Source organism: Macaca mulatta, chromosome 5, assembly GCF_049350105.2.
Source record: "Macaca mulatta isolate MMU2019108-1 chromosome 5, T2T-MMU8v2.0, whole genome shotgun sequence".
Lineage (NCBI taxonomy): Eukaryota > Metazoa > Chordata > Mammalia > Primates > Cercopithecidae > Macaca > Macaca mulatta.
Window position 1 is genome coordinate 126,607,133 of NC_133410.1, and position 22,783 is coordinate 126,629,915.

The following is a 22,783-nucleotide window of genomic DNA, read 5'->3' on the forward strand; positions in this document are numbered from 1 at the left end:
TGTTTAATTTCCATGTAATTGTGTGGTTTTGCGAGATCTTCTTTTTATTGATTTCTACTTTTATTCCATTGTGTTTGAGCGCATGTTAGATATAATTTCAATTTATTTGAATTATTGAGACTTGCTTTATAGCCGAGAATGTGGTTGATCTTGTAGTATGTTCATTGTACAGATAAGGAGAAACGTATATTCTGTGGTTGATTGGTGCAGTATTCTTTAGATGTCTATTAGGTCTAATTCGCGAATTGTTTAACTGAAGTCCGGAATATTTTTGTGAATTTTCTGTCTCAATAGTTTTTCTAACACTTAGTGTGTGTTGAAGTCCCCCACTATTACTGTGTTGCTGTCTGGGTCTTTTATAGGTCTAGATGTACTTGTTTAATGAATTGAGGTCCTCCAGTTTTGGGTGTGTATATATTTAGAGCAGTTAAATCTTCTGGTTGAATTAAACCCTTTATCATTACATGTTACCTTTCTTTATCCTTTTTTACTCTTTTTGGTTTAAAGTCTGTTTTAACTGATATAATAATAGTGATCCTCGAGTTTTTTTGTTCTGTTTTGTTTTCCGTTTGCATGACAGGTCTTTCCACAACCCTTTACTTTTATCCTATAAGTGTTGTTACATGTGTGATGGGTTTTGTGAAGATAGCAGAGGTTAAGTCTTGCTTTTTTATCCAACTTGGCCCTGTGCATCTTTTAATTGGGACATTTAGGTCATTGACATTTAGGGTTAATAATTGATGTGTGAGGTTTTGATCTTATCATGAAGTTTTTAGCTGGTTGCTATGTAGTTCTGCTGTGTGATTGTTTTGTAATTTCTTTTGTGTGGTGGCTTTATAGAGTCTGTGGGCTATGTAATTAGGTAGGTTTTTGTGGTAGCAGGTATTATTCTTTCATTTCCCTGTTTAAAAATTATTTAAGAATCTCTTGTGAGGTTGGTTCAGTGGTTAAACCTTTCCCTTCGTGCTTGCTTGTCTGGAAAATATTTTATTACTCATTTACTTATGAAACTTTGTTTGCTGGTATACAAAATTCTTTATTGGAATTTATTTTCTTTAAAAATGCTGAAAATAGGCTCCCAGTCTCTCTTGGTTCGTAGGATTTATGCTGAGAAGTCCACTGTTAACCTGATGGGTTTCCCTTTGTACATGTTTTTTTCTAGTTGCCTATAAGATTTTTTCTTTAGCCTTGACCTTGGACAGTCTGGAGACTATACGCCATGGTGCTGTTCATTTGTATAGCATCTCACAAGTCATTCTCTTGATTCCTTCCATCTGGATGTGTACCCCTCTGGCAAGATTAGAGTACTTTCCTTAAATTATTTTCTCAAATAAAATTTCCAGGTTGTTTCCATTTTCTTCTTCTATCTCAGTAATGTTAATAATTCATAGGTCTGATCAGTTTACGTAATCCGATATTCCTAGTAGACTTTGTTCTTTCTTTAAAATTAGTTTTTCTTTATTTTTTGTGAGGCTGAGTTAGTTCGAAAGACTGGTTATCAAGCTCTGAATTTTTTTCTTCTGCTTCATCTACCTTATTGATAAAGCATTAAATCATATATTGAAATTTCTTAACTATTTCAATTCTAGAATGTCTGGCTGATTTCTTTCTCAGATGTTTATATCCTCCTTTATTTCCTGGATTGTTCAGAAATTGTTTTGTGTTGATGTTCAGCTTTGTCTTGGATCTCATTGAGCTTCCTTGCAGTCCATGTCTTGAATTCTGTTATTATTTGTTTGTTTTTCTTTTAAGACATGGTCTCACTCTGGTTGCTGGAATGCTGTGGTGCAGTCTCAGCTCACTGTAGCCTTGACCTTGTGGGTTCAGGTGATTATCCCACCTCAGCCTCCTGAGTAGCTGGGATCACAGGTGCACCCCCTTACACTCAGCTAATTTGTATTTTTAGTAGAGATGAGGTTTTGCCATGTTGCCCAGGTTGGTCTGGAAGTCCTGGACTCAACCTATCTGCCTACCTCAATCTTCCAAATTGCTGTAATTTGAATGTTTTATCTGTCATTTCTGAGTATCCATTTTGGTTAGGAATTATTACTGGAGTGCTAGTGTAATCCTTTGGAAGAATCCATTCAGATTGTTCATGACGCCAGAATTCTTGCACTGATTCCTTCTAATCTGCAGATGCTGGCATGTCTAATTTTTTTGTAATTGTTTTTGTGCTAGTAGACTTTTTTCTTTCTCTTTCTTTCCCAATGCCATTTTTTTTTTCTACTTTCCCATTCACTGTCTACCCTCCCCTATAAGATGTGACTGAGGAGAATGTTAAGTAGAATCTCTTGGCTTTGCTTCTATAGTCCTATGTGCTTCTGTCAGCAGGTTTCATATTGGGCTGTACAGTTTGGTGTATAAGCCAGTAGATGATGCTTATGGATAAGAACCAACTACTGTTAACCAGGCTGGGTATATACTTAACCTTTGTTCACTGGGATAAGCTTTTTGTAGCTCAGACAATGTGCTAATCTCTGCAGTGCAAAGAGGCCTGAGCTCACTGTTTAACCCTGGTCGGGGAAGGGGGCAAGATAGCCAAAGCCAGATTAGGCAGACCCACCTACAGTTCCCCCCAGTTGCAGGTACAAGAACCACCACTGAGTAAAAATCCAGTGGGCAGCCACTGAGTGCCCAGAGATATGCCTAGGCATGGAGCTGGTCAAACTCCTTGGCCTCAAGGTATCTGCATGAGGAGGAGCGTGGCCTGAACTCCTAATTCAGGAGAGTGGGTTCTTCAGATGCCTGAACATGGAATATAGAGAAGTCAGCTGTATCACAGTCTCTGCACAGAATCAGTAGGGGCACATTAAGGTGTTGGACTGGCAAGCAGGTGTTCTAAATGCCTGGAGACGTACTGGCTGTGGAGCAGAGGGGTCCCACTGCATCATGATCTCTACGCAGGAAAAGAGGGTTTACCAATCTGGGTGAGTGGGTCCTCCAAATACCTGGAGATCTGCCTGTGTATGGGACTGCAGAAAGGGACTGGCTGCACTATAGTTACTTAAAAGGAAGGGTGAGTGACTCAGGCTGCTGGACCAGGTGAGCAGGTGCTTGTTTTTGCTATATAAATTTAAGTGTTTATTCTCCTGCTTAGCTTCCAGGAAAAAAAAAAAAAAAAGAGAGATGTTAATATTGATTTCCTCATCCCAGTGAGGAAAGGATAACTAGGTCATTTGTGTTTGTGTGCTTTAGTTATTTTCAGATGTGTGTTTGAATTTGATTGTTTCTGATAATAAAGGTCTAGGAATTAGACCTTTAGAGAATTAGAGGGCAGACAGTAAGAGGCGGAACAAGCTGAGAGGTACTAGTGTCTACTATGTAAAGATCACTAGGAACACACCTGTAGTTCAAAGGTTTGCAGCAAGCGTGTTCACATATCACAAGGAACCATGAGTCATTTCAATAAGACAATGTTAGGAGAGATATATAATAGGATTTCTGTTTGTACTGGGTGATTCGGGAAAGATTCTAAGAAGCTGGGGTTTCCTTTGGATAGGATGGTGTTAGAAAATTGAGGTAACTCTATTATTGAGTATCATGATAATTACTATGTAGGAGACATGCAAAACAAAATAGAGCTAATAATTAGAGCTAAAATAGAGATAAAGAAACATCATTCACTCAGGATGGCCAAGAGAGGTGGATATTAGGTCATTTAAAAAATTTGCATAGGTTTCTTGGTTTTGTATGAACTCAGACATGATTACAAAATAATCTTGTGTTTGTTCTGCTTCAGCACATTTAAAGAGTGGCATTGACTGATGGTGATTCTTGGAGTTATTGATGTTAAGAAGGGAACATCATAGCCTTATTCTTAGTACCAGGCTGGGTACCAGCTGACAGCTCTCAAGGGTGCCTTTTTTTTTTTTTTTTTTTTCCACATGCCTGAAGTGGCTAGAAGTAATGATGGGCTTCTTATCACAATTAGAGAAATATTCTCATGCCCAAGAGGGGGAAAAATGCCTATAGATTTTTAAGGCACATTGAATTAGATGGCAGCTATTTATACATGGGGATAATAAATACCAACCCATGTAACTTCCCCAAAGATCCTCAAGTTAAAACTGGAGATAGTAGGGTCAGATATTGTGTAGGGGCCTGAAGGACAGTGACAAAAGTCATCACAGCAGTGAAGTGTATAAACAAATGAGAAATTACCAATGACTTTGAGTTGCCTCCTTCACTTCATTAACATAAGTATAATTTTGAGCCCCAGGAACCTTGGCAGAAACCTTGACAACCAACCGTTTGATGGATGGGGTGGATTCCTTACAAATTATTTTGTTGGAATCTCTTATATCTCCAGGAGTTGAAGAGATTTAGAAACATAGATTAACTGGTTTCCCAAACAGAAATTATGTAACAAAATATTAAAATGTAATTTTTTCTGTAAGTTTCAAATTGTGGGTTGAAAGTCCAACCAGATGCTTTCACAAGGTGTATATTGAATTATTGACTAAAAATAATTGAATATAACTTTGGATATATTATTCTATATACCAATTGCATAACCATTTATAGTTTAAATAACTGATCTGCATTATGTCATGAAGTAATTTTAAAAAGTCACTACAAGTTCATGTGACTTCATTACGACTTCTCTAAAATAAGATGCATGGACTAATATGCTTTCCAAGTGTGTATGCTTTTGTGTAAATATATAGAAATTGGCATGCATATTTTATTTCAAATGTTCATGCATATTTGGAAGATACACAAGAGACCAAAAATCCATTCCTCAAAATGTTAAGTTATATTTTGAGTATGTCTAGAGGAAGCAAAATAATTTTTCCACCCATAAACAGTGTTAAAATATTGTTGGCCAACATTCCATAAATAATTCAATGTCTTTTTTTCCCAGTTACAACTTTATACTTCTTTCCACATTAAATTTATCCTCATTATTTAGATTCAGGACTATTGCAAGATGGGTCAGCAAAATGATTGGGAAAGTGCGTCACAAGCCTCAGCACTGAACCTGAGTTATACGCTCACTGATAGGGAGCCATGTCTTTTATACACAGCATCTGTATAAATTTACAGTGCCATTGCACTATCACATTCCATTTTATCTTCTAAATCTACTTACTCTATCAAAACGAAATGCAACTAAATGTGTGGCTGAGTTTGGCTACTTGTAATAGTAAAAGTGTGTTATAAAGAAATTAGAAGGTAGAAAGTGTAGGAGGAAAAAGCTGACAGATATTAATGGCCGTTGTCTAAAGACCACCAGGAACATCACCATAGGTTTTAAAGTTGCAACAATACTGGGCACGGTGGCTCATACTTGTAATCCTAGCACTTTGGGAGGCCAAGGCAGCTGGATCACTTGAGCTCAGGATTTCAAGACCAACTTGGACAATGTAGTGAAATCCCATCGCTACAAAAAATACAAATAAAATTAGCTGGGTGTGGTAATGCTCACCTGAGTTCCAGCACACCAAACCTGGGTGACAAAGTAAGACCCTGTCTCAAAAATAAACAAAAAAATACAAGGTTGCAACAGAGGTGATCACACACCGTGGGGGACATGAGCCATACCAATAAGAGGACAATATTGCAGTCTTTCAGTATTGCAAACTGCCAGCATCTGTGGAAATTCATTTTTTAGATTTGTCATTCCAGTGTTGGCTTATATTCTATTGTGGCCATGACCCCATTTGATCCATTTTTTTTTATTTGTACACAAAGGAACTTGGATACAATGTAAATAATTAAAGAAATTCTATTTTTATATTGAAGAAAGGAATGAGGTTATCTACTCACGTTATCTGTAGAGATTTTTTTTTTAATCCGACAATATCAGCGGGAGTATCCATGACATCATCCATATGCCTCTACCCACCTCACAAAATATAATCCCCTCTGCCATTCTTTCCTTCAGATCATCTGACAAAGTAATTTATCTGTGTTTCTATATTATATGTGGCATATATGGTAGACATTAGTGCAATTTAACAATATTTTCCGATCTACTTTTTCCAGGCACACAGAATTTTAGCATGTCTTACCTTCTTGATGTTATCTCTGAAGTTGTCTTGTTAATGAAACATGTGCCCTTATAGGTAGATACATTTAATGTCTGGTGGTGTACTCTCTAGCCATTCATTCTCTGCTTTGATGATTGTGGAAAATATGCTATGATAAGGAGATGCCATCACACTGAGTGTTCCAACATGCTTGGGAGACTGTGTCTACATATGGACAGAAATTGCCCAAGTGTTGATTGAATAAACGGTAGACTTAGAAAGAGTTAGGTATCCATTTATCGTGTTGAGCCACGGAAACTTGGAGATTGCTTCTCATCACAGCATAAATCAGCCTACTGTGAAAGTATATTCTGCAAGCTAAACATTTTTTAGGTTAAAATTAAATCTACCATTAAGTTACAGTATTTTAAAAATCATTACTGTACTAATGCTTTTAAAAAAGACAATTAGTGAATTAATTTAATGTTCAGCAATGAAAGAAATGATTGGGAATATGTTACCTATATACAATGATTTTAAAGAATAATAGAACTTAAGGTTCCATTATCATTCATTGATTTCATAATGTACATTTTTCACAACATTCATACAAAGAAGCTTTTGTCTATACATAGTGATGCAGATTACTATAATAGTAATCATAAAATCATAATGATTTTAATAAAATGAGATAAACAAATGTAAATAAAGTTTTAAATCAATTTACTGTTTTTACCTAGGCTTATTTAAAGAGTTGCATATAGAACAAGTGATCTTATCTTATTCTATTTCTAGCATATTTTCCTTAATTTTAAAGATAAGTATTTAGGACACTTACCTGAATCTAGAGGTTAGTAGAAATATTTTAAAAATTATCAATTTGCTTTGTCTCCTTTCTAGTTGAAATTAATATGCAGGACTGTCTGGGAAGAAGACTGCATTTCAGCAATTGTAATGTCACTCTATTAAGCAAATAGTGTAGTGCATAGCAATTATACCAGGATTCTACCATATTGGCCATCGTATCTTGAGACATTCTATCCTAAGTTTCTAGAGGTATGGCTGTTTCCTTCCTTTACTTGAATAATATCAGTTCTTCAGGATTCAAAATTAATTGCTATTCTTGCTTTTATCCTTATGTTTTAGGCAACGTTTAATTGTCCAAGGATTGATAGTGTTTCAAATTGAGAAGCTGCATAGTTTAAGAATATATTCATGAAAATGTTTGCTGACTGTCACCCAAGAGGCTTCACTGAGTGAAATTCTTCATTGAGTTTTCTACTCTAGGCTAGCTCTGAGCCTAGCAGTCTTGAAAACTTGACGGATTCAGGACACATAGAGTGAATCCATGTGTAAGTTATTCAGCCTAATACATCTCATGAGACTAATTTGGAACTCATCTTCCTGCCAATTTTGATAGGTAACATTGTATATGTTGACTTTAATATGTTATGTGTTTCTTATTAATATGTTGTTAAGACATGTTAATAATTTACACTACCAAACATAATATTCATGTAAATGAAATTACTTCAATCTGCAATATTAAAATATCTTTTTCTTCCATTCAGGTAGACCTAGAAGCAAAAATAAAATCATAAGGTTTCTTGTTGATTGCTAAGTATCAGCCAAAGTGAGAGAAAGCTCAAACTAACAGGGCCTTAGGTAAAATAGAAATTTCTTTCTGTCTCTTGTTAACATAAGGCAGGAGCTACAGGACTGGAATGGTGTTTCATGGTTTCTGGACACAGACTTCTTTTACTCTTGTTGAGCAGTTGTGTCCTCATTTCCAAAATGTGCTCTTGGTTCAGAATTGCTATTTCACCTTCAGCTACCATACTCACATTCCAACCAACAAGAAGAGAGAAAGAGAATAGAATGAGGATGACTCTTCCCTTTAACATTTTTTCTGAAAGTTGCACACATACTTTTTTTTTTCTTTTCTTTTCTTTCCTTTTTTTTTTTTTTTTTTTTTTTTGAGAGACAGAGTCTTTCTCTTTTGCCTAGGCTAGAGTGCAGTGGTGTCATCTCTGCTCACTGCAACCTCCACCTCCTGGGCTTCCCACCTCCTGAGTAGCTGGGATTACAGGTGCCCACCACCACAACCAGACTTTTTTTTTTTTTTTTTTTTTTTTTTTTTTTTTTTTTTTTTTTTTTAGTGGAGAAGGAGTTTCACCATGTTGGCCAAGCTGGTTTTGAACTCCTGACCTCAAATAATCCACCCACCTTGACCTTCCAAAGTCCTGGGATTACAGGCATGAGCCACTGCTCCCGGCCACATATTTTTAATTTATACTCTATTGGCCAGAAGTTAATCATATGACCATTTCTACCTGCCAGGACTCTAGAAAATAAAAACTACGGTCTGAAAAGCCATGTGTTCAGCTACATTTTAAGGAGAGAAGGACTTTTAGGGGACAATAAGTATGGTCTTGAAACTTTAAACTGCAGTCATATAATCTAATATGTAGAATGAGGATCATCTGACAGATTGAGCTACACTGAAACTTTGGTCAAGATGGCATGTATCCTACCAATTTCTCAGATTGGCACTGCTGATGTGCAATTCTATTCAAAGCTTCCATGGGTAACCAAGCTCCCTTTGGACCACCAGATTTTAACTGTACATCTGTTTTTGTTGTTGTTGTTGTTTTGGTTTGATTTTTTGCTGTTGTTTTGGTTCTATTTTTGCTGTTGTTTTGGTGGCTGTTTTTTGCTTTTGTTATTCCAATATTCAAATTAGCTTGGATTCCATTATTGGAATGGGGAGAAACAATGCTGAGTTTTTCCAAAAAACAAAACAAACCTTACCTTCTTATATACAATGTCCTGTATTGTAGAAAGAGGAGTGTTAGAACTGTATGTAAATTGTATAGTTTTTAAAATTTTAAATGTTTGATTCTTATATACACTTTTCTAGTTTTTTGTTTTCTATAATTTTCTATTTTCTAGTAGTAAAGAATGAACACTTACTCTAACTAATAGGATTTTTTTTCTAGGTAAATTAATACTTCCAGGCATTTTATGCTCAACTTTTCATTTTTTCTTTTATTTTTTTCCTCTCTTTTTTTTTCTTAGGCACACATTTATCTTTTTTCCCAATTGTACAGGTAAGTCAGATTTAGAGAAGAAAAATTTATATATATATTATATATGCACACAAATTGTGTGTGTGTGTATACATATTTTCTAAGATTCCCAAATATTAGGAAAAATACATATACATACACACATATATATGTATGTTTACCTAATATTTGTATTTTACCTAATATTTGGCAATCTTATAAATATTTAAGACATTTAATCTTTGAAAATATGAAGAAATATGCTTCTACCATTTGTCTTTTTCTAGTACGTTTATACCAACAATAACAAATACATAGTTGCACACATAATATTGTAATTTTAAAGTTGATTTTGTTACTGTAAGGTCTGTTGCTTGTGGATGCATGTGGATGTATAAATAATTTCCTAAACACACAATTGCTTAATTATGTATCTCTTATCAAGTAGCAAAACAACTGAAATATAGGTGGAAATAGAAAAATATATAAAAGTCAAATATTTAAAATAAAAAACTATAAAATTTATATATAACTTCTAACAGAAGAATGGCGCTCCAATTAGAAAAATTCTAAATTAGCATTATTATTATTAATTTTTTTTTGAGACAGAGTCTCGCTCTGTCACCCAGGCCGGAGTGCAATGGCATGATGTCAGCTCACTGCAAACTCCGCTTCCCGAGTTCAAGTGATTCTCCTCCCTCAGCCTCCCGAGTAGCTGGGATTACAGACATGTGCCACCATGCATGGCTAATTTTTGTATTTTTGTATTTTTAGTAGTTTCACCATGTTGTCCAGGCTGGTCTCAAACTCCTGACCTTGTAATCCTCCCACCACCTTGGCCTCCCAAAGTGCTGGGATTATAGGCATGAGCCACCACATTTATTGACTTCTTAAAGTAAGTTTGCTGAAGTTGCAAACTCGGAGTTAAGAATTCAGTATTAGAGACGACAAGTTGTTGAATCAGAGAGACCTTCGTGTTTGCTCTGCCATCTAAATATGAGCTCAACTAATTAATGACTACATTATTTTTTGTAGAAAAGAAAATAATACGTTGATTTATTATGAGAATTAAGGGAGATGATATATGTAAAGCCCTCTGCAATGGATTTAAGCAATAGAAGAAAGAGTCCTTTTTTCAAGGTCAACTTGATTATTGTTATTTTGGAGTAAAACTTAACCGACCTGGCTTAAGGTTATAGATGAAAATAAATGGAAATCTATTCTGCTGGAATATTTAAAGCTTTGTATTTATTTGAAAAAAATGTGTTTTTTTGCATGTTATATTTTATACTGTAGATAAATAAGTAGTAGGGTTGTTGCTATTATTATTATTGTTTTGATTTGCATAATTTTGCAACACCTAGCATTGCATTACAGAAAAACATTCGCCTTGGCATTGGGGTACATAATAAAAGAGCAAGATGTGATTTCTTTATTCAAAGTGTCTGTCCTCAAAAGAGAAATGTACACTGATAAAAGATCAATTGTAATATAATATAATAAGTGCCATGGTCATAGGAATCAGAAAAAAAAAGTTAGAAGTCAGTTGACATTGGAGTTAGGGCTTCATTTTGGATGGTGGAGAAAGTGAAGAGGCAGTTTTAGACAGAAAGAACAATCTATGCAGAAGCACACTGAAATGCAAATAAGACAAGTAGGTATTTTAAGTGACTGCAATATTGGAAGAAACCATAAGGACACTTATGAAGATCAGGTTACAGATAAATACTGAGATCAGATTATAAAGGGTCTTGTATACTTTTTAAAATAATTTATACTTTTTTATTTAGGATATGTTTACCATATCATGCATAAACATTGAAGAAAGTTTTTTAATCATTTACTTTTCAAGAAAATCACTCTGGCATTACCATAGAACATCGATTTTAATAATGGAAGACATTTAAAAAGGGAGACAATAACTCAACAAATTGGAATAGTAGTTAACGGTGGTGTCAAAAAGGATTGTTAAGAAATTTAGAACTAGGCTCCCAGAACACGGAAAATGAAGAGATTAACATCCACATATTCTCTTTCAATTTCAGTCTATGCAATGCTCAATTAAATAGCTAAGAAAATTTCACCAAATGTAATGCTAAAATTGTGAATATTTTTTAAAAGATTTCTTAAGCGGGAAGAAAGATAAATAAAATTGTGAAAATACTACTTCTTCTAAATATGTTAAATTGGTTGAATACAGAAAGCAATATAATTACAAACTAAACTGCATTTCTTTGCCAGCAATTGCTAAAATGCATAAAAAACAATGCAGAGAACTTGACGGTGTTAGAGTAAATTACAGTATGAAAGATTTGCTAAGCAGTTGCAGTATGTTCAGATATTCCTATAATATCTGTTTGTGGCATTTTCTCAATTCATTTTCAACAACAAAATACTTTAAGAATTTTTTGATGATCTATTAGAGGAACTAAGTACCAGATAATAAACAAAGACTTTTTAAAACAAAAATCAATGCTTGGGTGGAAACTATGTATGGATACTATTAATGAAGTGATTACTTTAGCTTGAAAAAAATTAAGAGGTTAGGGAATATGATCACAATGGGTACTACAGCACTATCTGTGATTTAATTTTCAATGAATTATTCATAACATAGTTAATACAGAAAAGTGCACAAAGTGTTGGACATCATTGCAGAGTATTCAAAAGTTGGAGCGAACCTAAATACAAATTTCACATTTTACAAAAAGGCATAAGTCCTGAATAGGTTGGGATCTATTTCTTTTAAAATTACCTGCTTTATGATATATTTCTGACAATCTCTTTCATCCAAGAAATAGATGTCAGAAATATATCATAAAGCATATAATTTTTTAAAAAGCATATATTTTTTCTTTAAGGTAAAAACAACTACTTTTCAAGAGAATTTTTATGTTGAGGAAAGAGCATTTTGAAAAAAGAGCATTTTGAAAAAACGAAAAGATTGTAAATCTTTTCATTGGTTGGAAGACACTTGAGTAAGGCATGACGTCTCCGCCTGCATAAAGGCTGTACCAAATTAGCCTTAATACATTTAGTTTTAAGTAAACATACAAGAAATATGCAAGGATGTTTTGGTATTGTTTCCAGTCATTTGTAACCAATGAGAATGCAATATGTGAAGTCAGAGTCTCTATTGCAAGAGAGGAGGGAAGATAAGCAATAAACTAAACAAACCCAAAAAACATTGAAGTTAAACTTCATGAAAACCCAGGTAGGCACTTCACTTCTGTCAGGTGGTATCAGGAGCATGTGAGTATATTTGGGGTCAGTTGTGGAGCCAGGGAAACTTGCCCTTTAATCATGAGTATTCTGATTTGGTGGCAATTGTTATACACATATGTTTTTAATCTTTTACCTAAAGGAACCAGTATTAATCTCTTTTGATTATTTTCAATTCCCTGGAATCACATATTGATTTTGATATCAAAGATAATACAAATATATTAGCTACAAAAATCTCACAGTGGAAAACTATTAAAATGGTAAATCAATGTTCCAGTTTCTTTTGAATTTTTTGTGTAAAAGTTTTCTTTGGGGCACATACATTTGCTAAAATTATTATAATAATGTGTATAAATGTAACTCATTTTTGTTTGTTCTTACTATGGCCTGTATTTTTGTCTCCTGACCCCCTTATTCATATGTTGAAATCTCAACCTCTAAGGTGATGATGATATTAGGAGGTTGAGGTCTTTGGGAGGTGATTAGATCATGAGAATGAAGTCCCATGAATAGGACTAGTGACCTTATAAAAGGGAACTCAGAGAATGAAGGGGTGGCCTGCCCCTCCACACCTGTGGGTGTTTCTCATTAGGTGGAACGAGAGACTTGAGAAAAGAAATAAGACACAGAGACAAAGTATAGAGAAAGAAAAGCGGGGGCCCAGGGGACCGGCGCTCAGCTTACAGAGGACCCACGCCGGCCCCGGTCTCTGAGTTCCCTTAGTATTTATTGATAATTATCTTTACCATCTTAAAGACAGGGGAGTGGCAGGACAATAGGGTTAAACAAAAAAAAGAGGAAATCAGCAGTAAGACATATGAACAAAAACCTCTGTGACATGAATAAGTTCAAAGGACAATGCTGTGCCTTGAGATGCATATGCAAACATCTCCATAAACCTTTTGGCAGCATAGTTTCAGTCTATCACATGGGGAGAAACCTTAGACAATACCTAGCTTATCTAGGAACAAAGTCACACCCTGCACGCCCAAAATCCATTAAACTTTGAGTTACCACAGCACATGTCTCTTGCAAGGACAAGGTTGGGGGTAGGGTCACAGACTAACAGCATCTCAAATACAGAACAAAATGGAGTCTCTTATGTCTACTTCTTTCTATATAGACACAGTAACAGGCTGATCTCTTTCTTTTCCCCACATTTCCCCCTTTTCTTTTCAACAAAACCACCATTGTCATCATGACACTGAGATTACATATTTCACAAAGTAATAGAATATCACAAAGCAAGTGGAGGCAGGATGAGATCACAGGATGGTGTTAAAATTAAAATTTTTGGGCATGCATAGTCATGGATAACATCTTATCAGAAAACAGGGTTTGAGAGCAGACAACCTGTCTGACCAAAATTTATTAGGTGGGAATTTCCTCGTCCTAATAAGCCTGGGAGCGCTACAGGAGGCCGGGGCTTATTTCATCCCTTCGGCTTCAACCGTAAAAGGCGGCACGCCTCCAAGGGGGTCGTTTATAGGCCTACCCTCAGAGCGCATTCTCTTTCTCAGGGGTGTTCCTTGCTGAGAAAAAGAATTCAGCGATATTTCTCCTATTTGCATAATGAAAAGAGAAGAAATATGGCTCTGTTCCGTCCGGCTCACCGGCGGCCAGTTCAAGGTTGCCTCCCTTGTTCCCTGAACATTGCTGTTATCCTGTTCTTTCTCCAAGATGCCCAGATTTCATATTGTTCAAACACACATGCTCCATAAACAATTTGTGCAGTTTAAGGCAATCATCACAGGGTCCTGAGGTGACATATATCCTCCTCAGTTTACAAAGAAGATGATAGAATTAAGAGATTAAAGTAAAGACAGACATAAGAAATTACAAAAGTATTAATTTTGGAGAACTAATAAATGTCCATGAAATCTTCACATTTTATGTTTTTCTGCCGTGGCTTCAGCCAGTCCCTGCATTCAAGGTCCCTGACTTCCCGCAATGTTCTCCCTCCCTTTTCCTCTATATAAATGTGCCATGGTGATGAAGGCTTGTTCGTTAGTCAATGGTGCTCGATTGCGGTGTTTCCGTCTCCGTGGAGGCGCTTTTCTTTGCATCTCCGATGGGTTCATTGTAGAACTTCAAATGTTTAGTGGGTATCCAAACAGGAAGCTGATTTTCTCCTGGTGAAACACAAGCAAAACCTCTTCCCCAGGTTATCACCTTCCCTATTTCCCATGTCTTATTTTTGTTGTCTTTCCACCAAATCAGTTTTCCTTCATGTGGACTGTTCTTTTTACCAGTAAGATGTTGTTCTGCAGAAGTAGTAGTCTGATTTCTATAAATGTTTAAAAAATTTAAAGTATAGAGTGCTAGATTAAGCTGCATCTGAGGAGTGGTATACTCCTTACTGTCTCCCCCTTTTTTTTGTTTAACTAACTGAGTTTTGAGTGTTCTATTAGTTCTTTCAACTATGGCCTGTCCTTGGGAATTATAAGGAATTCCTGTTGTATGTGTAATATTCCACTGATTTAAGAATTTTTGGAAAGCTTTACTACAATAACCTGGTCCATTGTCAGTTTTAATTTTTTCTGGAACTCCCATTACAGCAAAACAAGATAATAAATGTTTTTTAACATGGGAAGTACTTTCTCCTGTCTGGCATGTTGCCCATATGAAATGTGAATAAGTATCAACTGTTACATGAACATATGATAATTTTCCTTGAATAATGGCCTTACACGCAGGTCTGCTCTTAGAGACCTGACTTGCCCAATATGCAGCCTTTCCTGTCTGATCAGTGCTTCCGAACCCTCCTGTTCTTTTTATCTCACTGTTTCCAACTTTAATATAAGGTAGGAGTAATAATTGAGCAATCCTGTCTCCTGGACTGGCACTCCAAGGAATTGAGGAACTAATAACCAATTGAATTTCGCCTTTAAAGTCTGAATTAACCACACCAGTATGAATTTGAACTCCTTTTAGATTTAAACTTGATCTTCCTAAGATTAGTCCTACAGTCCCCTCAGGCAATGGGCCATATACCCCTGTGGGGATTTTTCGAGGAGGCTCCCCTGGAAGCAGAGAGACTGCTTGTATGGTGCATAAATCTACTGCTGCACTGCCGCTTGTGGCGGGGGATAATTGCTGTATTGTGATAACTGGCTTATTCCCTGAGACACTTGTGGCAGTGGGGGTTGTTGTTCCTGAAAACCCTGAGGAACAAAGGGCTGAATTTGGAATGCCCCAGTTTGTTGCGGGGCCTGAGGCTGGCCCCTCCTCTCGTTTCCCGACAGTGGTTGCCCATTTTTATCAAATTTAGAACGACATTGATCACCCCAATGTTTTCCCTTTTTACATCTTGGACATAGGCCAGGTGGCTCTTTATCTGTTCTTGTAGTAGCTTGAGTAGTTACATTTTGTTTATTTGAGACTAGGCAATTCTTTTTTAGATGACCAATTTGACCACAATTATAACATCTTCCCCCAAATGTTCTAACCTGTCCTCCTAAAGCAACTCCTGTGATTGCTTGAGCCATAAGCATAGCTTTATGCATAGCTCCTCCAATTCCATCGCAGGCCTTAACGTACTCTGAGATTACATCTGATCCTGCGGGAACCTTTCCTTTTAATGGCTTAATGGCTGATTGACAATCAGGATTGGCGTTTTCATATGCCATCAACTCCACTATGACCTTACGGGCATTCTCATCGGTAATTGACTTTTGAGCAGCATCTTGAAGTCTTGCTACAAAATCAGGGTAGGGCTCTTTAGAGCCTTGTCTTATTGTATTAAAGGAGGGGCAGGCGGTTCCTGGGTCTTGGATTTTCTCCCAGGCCCTAAGGCAGATAGCCCTGATTTGCTCAATGGCCTCATTTGGCATTATTACTTGTTGGTCAACAGTGCTCCAATTTTGACCTATTCCTAATAGTTGATCTGCATCTATGTCAATTGGAGGATTGGCAGTCCTATTTTTTCGGACCTGTACTTGTGCCCCATCAATCCACCAAGTCTTAAATTGTAAAAATTGAGAGGGTGAGAGTGAGGATTTTGCCAGAATCTCCCAATCATAAGGAATGAGTCTATGTCCATGAGCAATGGAATCTAATAATGTTCTCATGTAAGGAGAGTTGGGTCCATACTGTTTTACTCCCTCTTTCATTTCTTTTAGCATTTTTATAGAAAAAGACTTATATCTGGCTTCAGCTACGGGAAGCTCTCCCTCTTGGGCCCCTTCTCCAGGTGGTCTTGCTTCTAATATTACTGGGAATTGCCACGCCTCAATATCTCCTTGTTTTCTTGCCTCATCAATAATTTTATGTAACGCACTACCCTGTGTACTAGGCGGTGCTGTAGGATTAAGTCTCATGGTGGGCGGCTGAGGATATGGCGACCTGCCCTGTGGCACTGGAAATGTTCCTGGCTGTCCACACGGATTTTCTGGGGGCTGCTGATACTGTAGTTCAGCTGGCGGCCAGTATTGATAGGCTACTGGCGGCTGGGTCTTATTTTCCACCGGCTGATATTGTGGACACTGTATTTGGATTGGCATTGCCATGACAGAAACTCTATCTTTTTCTATTTGATCTTCTTTTGGAGTCTGTACTTGTTTAACCTGCATTTGAGGTTGTAAAGTTACAGGCATCTGAGCTGCTGGAAGAGGAGTTGGCCATCGTGGTTTAGACTCTGATGGCTCTGCTAATTCTGGATTTTTTTCTTCTAATTTTAACGTTTCAGGATATACTACCTCCTGTAATTGATTATTGTCAACATTTTGCGTTGACCGAGCCATAGCCGGCTCTGATACACATTCACAGTGTGAACTTTCCTTTCCTTTCCGGGATTCTATCCCTGCCTCTTTTTCACAATCTACTGCACAGCTTTTAGGGACATCAGAAATTGGAACGCTATCTTCTTCTGTTTGCAATGGTTCTAAAGCTACTTTAATAATGACCCAATCATTCCATACTGTGAGCGGAATGATTTTACCTTCCCTGCTTGCTTGTTTTAATTCTTTGCCAATTTTTTCCCAATCTTTTAGATCTAAAGTTCCCTGTTCCGGAAACCATGGACAAAACTGCTCTATTGTTTGAAATAGTGTAATTAGATTTTTGGTAGAGACTTTAACTCCCCCTCTTTTTAAGAGAATTTTAATAAAGCTGCGATAAGAGGCATATTTACTCTTAGTTTGCCCCATTGTTACCCTAGGTTCTTCCGAGCGCACAAGCTTACCGCAAGGCTGACTGTAGACGTACTCGGGAGTCTCTCGTCGACTTGTCCTCAGTGACCACGCTCCAGCGTACCTTCACCTTAGAGAAAAGCTTCCACGTTGGGCACCAGATGAAGGGGTGGCCTGCCCCTCCACACCTGTGGGTGTTTCTCATTAGGTGGAACGAGAGACTTGAGAAAAGAAATAAGACACAGAGACAAAGTATAGAGAAAGAAAAGCGGGGGCCCAGGGGACCGGCGCTCAGCTTACAGAGGACCCACGCCGGCCCCGGTCTCTGAGTTCCCTTAGTATTTATTGATAATTATCTTTACCATCTTAAAGACAGGGGAGTGGCAGGACAATAGGGTTAAACAAAAAAAAGAGGAAATCAGCAGTAAGACATATGAACAAAAACCTCTGTGACATGAATAAGTTCAAAGGACAATGCTGTGCCTTGAGATGCATATGCAAACATCTCCATAAACCTTTTGGCAGCATAGTTTCAGTCTATCACATGGGGAGAAACCTTAGACAATACCTAGCTTATCTAGGAACAAAGTCACACCCTGCACGCCCAAAATCCATTAAACTTTGAGTTACCACAGCACATGTCTCTTGCAAGGACAAGGTTGGGGGTAGGGTCACAGACTAACAGCATCTCAAATACAGAACAAAATGGAGTCTCTTATGTCTACTTCTTTCTATATAGACACAGTAACAGGCTGATCTCTTTCTTTTCCCCACAAGAGAACTACTTTGTTCTTTTATCATGTGGGAACACAGTGAGAAGGCTCTGTCTTTAAACTAGGAAGAACGTGCTGTAGTTGGTGTCTTCCAAAAGTTTGTATGTTGGAGACCTGGCTACTCAATGCAGCAGTGTTGGGAAGTGGAATCTGGTGGTAGGTGTGTGGATTGTGGGGGCAAAATTTTTATAAATGAATTAATCAAAGTCTCAAGAGACTGAGTTAGTTTTCACAAGAGTGGGTTGTCATAAAATAAATTAGGCTTCCTCAGCTTCCTTTTGTAATTGCTTTCTCTTCATGTGAATATCTTCTCGTGCTATGATGTAGTAAGAAGGCCCTCACCAGATGCCAAGCAGATGTAGCCTCCTGACGTTGGACTCCCCAGCCTCCAGAACTGTAAGAAATAAATATATTTTCTTTATAAAGTACCCAGTTTATGGTAGTCTGTTATAGCAACAAAACTAGACTAAGACAGAGGACCCTCACTAGACACCAAATCTGCAGACACTTTGATCTTGGACTTCGCAGCCTCTGGAACTGTAAAGAATACATTTTTTTTTAATTTTTCTATTTGCATAGATTATTGAGGAACAGTTGGTGTTTGCTTACATGAGTGGGGAAATTTTCTTTGGTGATGATTTGTGAGATTTTGGTGTACCTATCACCTAAGCAGTGTACAGTGCACTCAAGCCACCTAGTTGATGGTATTTTGTTGGGGCAGTTTGAACAGAGTTAACAGTTCTTAAAGAACAATGGATTTGCATGAGGGAAGAGGGTAATTTTTGAACTTAGTTTCAAAAATTTCAGAATAAAATTTTGCATGGTTGATAAATAAGACTTAAAGAAAGTGTCATGAATTAGCATAATGAAGCCAATCAGGTACTTATTCTATTAGAATCAATGTATTTTGATATCTTTCTCATCTATGACAATCATTAAAATCAAATAATGATGTGAAATGAATGTAGAATTAGATATTAGGATCTCTGTATCATATGAAATAAAACCAGAATTTTCAGATAGAACTAAACATATTCAATTATATTGACCTTTGACACTATATAAAATAAGATAAAATGCATTGAAGATTTTTTTTTAATTGACTTTTTCACTTTATTTATACTTGTTGCACAATACCATTGTAGATATCCACAGTGGTACAAAACTAGAGATTTTATACATGTATGTATATTTCATGTGTAAAAAATAATAATATAGCTCTATAACTCAAAATATATGGAGATGACTATTAGAAAATTGGACCAAATGTTGAAATTGACCAATGGGTTAATCAGAGTAATCAGTAGGTTTTTCCCACAGTAAAATATAAACAAATAATATTCTGATAGATAGTTACTAATGACTGAGCTGTGGGGCTGAATTTTAGACTTTAGGTTTCTCAGATGGCATGATATGCAGTAATATATATCTCAATTATAACCATAAGATATTTGGCTTTATGATGCCATTCACTAAAATGTAAAATATTGGAAGTAAGTCAAATGGAGAAATATTGAATATTTTAAAAATGTATTTAGAAATGTAGTCCCTTCTGCTTTAATGTGATATATGCATTCCTTATAATCGCAACACTGTAAAAAACCCAATTTAAAAACTGTTTATGGGGAAAATGTGGTTAAGAGGACATACACTCAAAATTTCATCAAGGACACATTAAAAAAACTGATAGAAAATAATAGCATTTACACATATCATATTGTTAAGAAATACATAAATACTACAATAAATATGATACTTTATCTTGAAAAACACCTGAAGTCTGCTTGTAGAAGTGGGCACTGGGAGAATTGCAGGTAGACATGTGTGACTTACAGCAGATGCATTGGAAAAGAGTTTACCTGTAACCAGAGGGAAATTATCTCATGGAATTTGGATCGGGGTAGCTCCCACATGGTGAACTGAGGTTATGTGGTAGGTGTTTGAGGGTTTGTGTAAGTACACATACACTTGTGCACATGCACACACACACACACAGATACTGGCTGGCTCAAAAATACATTCTTTATAGGGTGGTTTCTTTTTTGTCTCATTTACCCTACTGCCCTAACTGTATTTCTTTCCCAAATATATACTTGAATATTTGTTTTGGGGCCAATGTCTGTGAATCCAAAACTAATAATGAGTAAATGGTTATAATTGTATTTTATTTTAGATTATTTTTACTGTATTACCAACAATTATATCAACAATTATTTTATCTATAGATTAAATTGTCATATGTTCAACATTAGTCAGATTGGCTTTTAAGCCTTCTTAATGTGCCATCTTCATGTTGATCTCTTATTTCCTTACTTGATTTACATACATGTGAAATCACTCCTTTTATTTTAGGTCATACCTCAATTCCTATGTCCTTCACAGAATCTTTGTTAATTTTAGCCCACTTCTAAACTTTATTATATCATGAATTGAATTTTGATTTCTCTAACACAGCTATGCTTCTCTCTCCAACACTATACTCTCATATTCATTCAAATGTGAAACTCATATTATTGTCCAATAGAACTTTCTTGATAGATTAAGACTAATGTTTTAAGGATAATTTCAGGATGATCAATGGATATACGTTTACAAGGTCAACACTCTATGAGTGGGGTTATGAAAAAAGTATTTGAATATGTGTTCAGGTCTTCTACCTCAGTGCACGCACAGCCATGCGGGAATCATGACCTCCACTCTGCTACCTCAAAGTACTCACTTACCAGAGACCTCCTTGTCCTATATACATCAGGGTGTGTGTCCTTTATCTGAGCAAGAACAAAGGGAAGCTGAGGGCACCTGGATGTGTAAGTTACATAGATATTTTGCCCCCAAACAGACACAAAGAGCTTCAAATAAGATTCTGTAAGAGACTACCTAGTTTCTACCAGGATACATTCAGTAAAATTCAACCTACTAAGAAGTTTGATTCCGTTGAGGAGTTAATAGCCATCATTAATAAGATAATGAGTGCTATGTAGCACTCTATGATATTTATTTATTTATTTTATCGTGTTTGCCAAGGAATTCACACAGTAATATTTAATACTCACATTAGAGTAGTAATTTTGCCAGTTGTTGTTTCTGCTTCTTTTTTGTATATATAATTTGATTTTTTTCTTCATTTTAACTGACTTATTCACCTGTGTGTTTGAATCAAATTTGCTTAAGTTTCTTTTCATAACATGGTATGAAGATTTGAAACACTCATAATGGGGAAAAATGAGAGAAACAAACAGTAAGTTTAGTATTGAATAGGTTTTCTCTTAGGCTCTGAGACTCCTAAGACATGTTTTTTCCCTTTAAAAAACCGAAATAATTCGATAATATTTTTTACATTGACAATAGGTTAATAAGTAGTATTTTTAAACTTCAACTGTATGTACATTATATAAACACACACACACACATATATACACACACATACACATATATGTTCCATATATACAAACTCCAAGACCAGAGAGGAATGAGTAAATTCATCAACTTCTCCAATGCTAGTTCTCCCAAGTAAAGACTCTTGATATTTTTTGTCCAACAACATAGCAGGCCAGAAGTGCTAGCAAATTATGCTCATTGTGAGAAGCCATAACCAGTGACATAGAAGAGTAGGTGAGGTTTTTGGCTGGGTGCAGTGGCTCTCGCCTGTAATTCCATCACTTTGGGAGCCTGAGGCAGGCAGATCACGAGGTCAGAGATAGAGACCATTCTGGCCAACGTGGTGAAACCCTGTCTCTACTGAAAATACAAAAATTAGCTGGGCATGATAGTGTATGCCTGTAGCCCCAGCTACTCGGGAGGTTGAGGCAAGAGAATCGCTTGAACCCGGGAGGTGGAGGTTGCAGTGAGCCGAGATCATGCCACTGCACTCCAACTTGGAGACAGAGCGAGACTTCAAAAGAAGAAGGAGAAGGAGGAGGAGGAGGAGGAGGAGGAGGAGGAGGAGAAGAGGAAGAGGAAGAAGAAGAAGAAGAAGAAGAAGAAGAAGAAGAAGAAGAAGAAGAAGAAGAAGAAGAAGAAGAAGAAGAAGAGGAGTAGTAGTAGGTGAGGTTCTTACCCTTTGGAGTAGTCTTTGTGGCTAAGGGAGATAACAATATCATGATCATTGTTGTGCCAAGGTCAAAATACTACTTTGGGAATTGGGAAGGGATATTATTCTAAAAGTTTAGATTTATTTCCAGAAAGAAGTAAGTAGGGGAAGAAATTCCACACAAAGGCAAGGGCTGGCAGCATTTTTTTTTTTTTTCAGATGGAATTTTTTCTCTTGTTGCCCAGGCTGGAGTGCAATAGCACAATCTAGGCTCACTGCAACCTCCACCTCCTGGGTTCAAGCAATTCTCCTGCCTCAGCCTCCTGAATAGCTGGGATTACAGGTGCCCGCCACTACGCCTGGCTAATTTTCTTGAAATTTTAGTAGAGATGAGGTTTCACCATATTGGCCAGGCTGGTCGCAAACTGCTGACTGCAGTTCATCCACTCGCCTTGGCCCCCCAAAGTACTGGGATTAAAGTCGTGAGCCATTGTGCCCAGCCGGCAATATTTTTCTATAGAGAATTAGATAGTAAATACATTTTAGACTTTGCAGGACATAAATTTTCTGTCCCAGCTACTAATCT

The 22,783-nt window shown here is 36.7% G+C and overlaps 1 long non-coding RNA gene across 1 annotated transcript in view; it reads right to left on the reverse strand.

The window, feature by feature from the left end:
• LOC144340995 (uncharacterized) overlaps positions 1 to 18,165 on the reverse strand; it is a 344,172-nt gene extending 326,007 nt beyond the window's left edge. The window contains exons 1-2 of the long non-coding RNA XR_013417548.1: positions 17,448 to 18,165; positions 13,280 to 14,397 (exon numbers count right to left, since the gene is read on the reverse strand). This is a non-coding gene — a long non-coding RNA (uncharacterized LOC144340995). The remainder of the gene's footprint in view (positions 1 to 13,279; positions 14,398 to 17,447) is intronic.
• Positions 18,166 to 22,783: the final 4,618 nt, after the last annotated feature.